This window comes from Phyllobates terribilis, unplaced genomic scaffold (assembly GCF_046119375.1).
Source record: "Phyllobates terribilis strain yellow unplaced genomic scaffold, ASM4611937v1 Scaffold_3429__1_contigs__length_79005, whole genome shotgun sequence".
Taxonomy (NCBI): domain Eukaryota; kingdom Metazoa; phylum Chordata; class Amphibia; order Anura; family Dendrobatidae; genus Phyllobates; species Phyllobates terribilis.
Genome location: NW_027366182.1, coordinates 13,134 through 16,819, shown reverse-complemented (window position 1 = coordinate 16,819; position 3,686 = coordinate 13,134).

Sequence of the window (3,686 nt, the reverse complement as noted above, 5' to 3'; positions counted from 1 at the left end):
AGAAGAGGAAAGTGTTGTAGATGATGTAGTATTTCAGGATGTAGATGTGCTCCTTGGCCAATAGTGTGATCTTTCAGTAGAAATTACAGGAAAGCTAATACAAGAGGAGATTAAAGACCAGAACGAAGAGATTTTAGATGAATGTTCAACGATGGAACATGAAACACGAGAAGATGTGCATGATCATGAACTTTTTGAGGGAGGTTGTAGTTTGAGAGAAACAAAACTTCCAAAGGAAGATTATGAAATGGTAGCGAAGACTTATACAGATGAATTTCAAGAAACAGAAAGAAGTGGAGGTTTTTACTGGTGTGACTAAAGTTGTAGATGATACTATTGAGCATGATGAGCATAATGTGAAATGGGTTTTTTGGGCGAGTCTTACTCTTTATTCCACCCAGATTGGTTTTTATGGAGAAGAGTGTGCAGAGCTTTTGTTGTTGTTGAATCCTTCGATCATAGGTGATGAATATGTTAATGTCTTTGTTTTTTTGAGAAATTTGCTGGTGTCTAGATAGTTTGTTGGGAGTGTTATTCCAATTGATTTTTATGGAGGATTACAGAAAAGTGTGCATCGCTGTTGTTGTTGTTGAATCTTTAGAGCATAGGTGATAGATATATCTTTATTTGTGACTAAATTGCTTTCTGAAAGATGCCCTCTCTAATTGTTTGGCCATCCTTTTGTGCATTGTTTTCACAACGTCGGTGGCGAAGCAAGAGCTGATTTTTCAACACTTTGGGTATGGTTTTTCTACAAAACTGAAATTCATTGACGTAAAGACATATAGAAAAAAGTAAATGAAGTTCACTTACATTGACGTAATGATATAAAGTTGGTGGATTATTCGAAATAGAAATATTAAAGAAAAATATAAGAAACAAACAAATAAATATGAAAAAGAAAATAATGGGTCGTGCGTAGCACATGCTTGAAGGTCCTAGTTTAATATAAATTTATGTACCATCATTTTAAATTTATGAACCTTTAATAGAAATTTATGTACCTTCAATATAAATTTATGAACTTTTAATAGAAATTTATGTACCGTCAATTTAAATTTATGAAACTTTAATAGAAATTTATGTACCGTTAATATAAATTTATGAACCATAAATAGAAATTTATGTACCGTTAATATAAATTTATGAACCTTTAATAGAAAACTAATGACCCATAAAATAAATTCATGAACCACCGATATAAAATCCATGAATCTCCAATACAATTTTATGAACCTTCAATATGATTTTATGAACCTTCCATGCTATTTTATGTACCTTCTATATACTTTTATGAATCTGAAGTAGAAAACTAATGACCCATAAAAAAATTCATAAATTTCTAAATAGTTGAGTAAGTCCATAAGAAAAAACTCATGAACATGAAAAAAATTAAAAGACATCTAAAAGAAAATTCATGATAAAAAAGAGTTGTAAAATCTCGTAAGAGTTGTAAAATCTCATGAATTAGTAAATAGGTGAGTGATGGTATAAAACAAAACTCATGAACTTACTATGAAAAATTCATGGACCTGAAAAAATATCTTAAACATCCAAAAAAATCACGAGCTAAAAAAGATGTGAATAAAAAAGAAAACTCATGAGATTGAAGATACGTGAATCTCCAATGGAATTTTGTGAAAGAAATTCATGAACCACAAACATGATTTTCTGAACATTTAATAGAAATTCATGTACCTCCAATAGAAATTTATGAACCTTTTAATAGAAATTTATGTAGCGCCAATATAAATTTATGAACATTTAACAGAAATTTATGTATCGCCAATATAAATATATGAACCATATAAAGCTCATATCCCATAACAAAATTCTAAAAGAATTGTAAAATCTCATGAATTTGTAAATAGGTGAGTGATGGTATAAACAAAGCTCGTGAACTTGCTATGGAAAATTCACGGACTTGAAAAAAATATCTTAAATATGTAAAAAAATCACGAGCTAAATAAGACGTGAATCAAAAAGAAAACTCATGAGATTGAAGATACGTGAATCTCCAATGGAATTTTGTGAAAGAAATTCATGAACCGCAAATAAAAATTTCAGAACCTTTAATAGAAATTCATGTACCGCTAATATAAATTTATGTACTGCAAAAAAAGATGTGAACCTCCAATGAATTCAATGCCACCAAGACAAAACGGTTTGTTGTCATACAATAGAATATTTCTATATTTAACCTTCATAAATTCAAGATAAACAGAATTTGCTTACTGTGTTAGCTTCATTGATTGTGTAAGGTTAGACAAACTAGTTAGAAATGACACAACTTTTGGTTCCTTGATCCATTTAAGTATTATAAGTAGTCGTTTTGAAGGTCTTGGTACGAACCACGATATGAGTGTCTTTCGGGTTTGCCATGGGTAACATAAATCACATAATCAACAAACATGTAGTGGGACTTTACACGTACCTTGCGTTCAAACGAGCATAACTCTTGCACTGGTTGTCGGAATCGGGCGTATAATATAAGGAAAGAAAGCTCTCTGAAAGAGCTAAACGACCCCAATCCAAAGGGGCTGCCCGTTTCCTTTTCTCCAAAAATGGAAGATTTCCCCTCCAAATATCACTTTAAAGTTCGGATAGCACATAAAAAAACGTCGATTTTCAACTTTTTTTACCGGGCTTTTCAAAGAAATTAGCAACGGAGCCGTCCGTCGCTAAACGCTTCATTCAATAAAAACACATCATTTAGTTTAGCGGCGGACTTAAGCTATCCGTTGCTAAATTTATGAAATATGAAAAGGTGGGGGATATAAATTTTATGAACATTCAGTATAAATCCATGAACCTTATATATAGAATAATGAACCTTCGATATAGATTCATGGACCTTAATTATAAAGCAACAAAAGTTCTTATAAACTTTAAAAATCTCATAATTTCTAAATAGGTGAGTGAATTTATAAGAGAAAACTCATGTTTTGACAATAAAAATAAACTGATGAACCAAAAATATAAAATATAAAATATAAAATATAAAATTCATGAACCTTCTATATAAATTGATGAACCATATATATAAAATTCATGAATATTCTATATAAATTGATGAATCAAAATATAAAATATAAAATTCATGAGCAAAACATAAATTGATGAACCTTCAGTATAATTGATGAACCTTCTGTATAAATTGATGAACCTTCAGTATAAATTTATGAACCTTCAGTTTAAAATATAAAATATAAAATTTATGAGATATAAAATATAAAATTTATGAACCTTCTATATAAATTGATGAACCTTATATATAAATTTTATGAACCTTTGATATAGGTTCATGAACCTTACATATAAAACAATAAAAATTCTTATAGACTTTAAAATATCATAATTTCTAAATAGGTGAGTGAACTTATAAGAGAAAACTCATGTTCTTACTATAAATAAACAACGTGAGAAAAATATATCATGGACATTCAAAAGAAAATTCATGAGCTTGAAGAGACGTGAATCTTCAATGGAATTGTGTGAGAGAAATTCATGAACCGCTAATATAAAATCCATGAACCTTCAATACAATTTTATGAACCTTCCATACAATTTTATGTACCTTCTATGTAGTTTTATGAACCTCAAATAGAAAAATAATGACCCACAAAAAATTTCTTAAATTTCTGAATAGCCGAGTAAGTCCATAAGAAAAAACTCATAAACCCGAA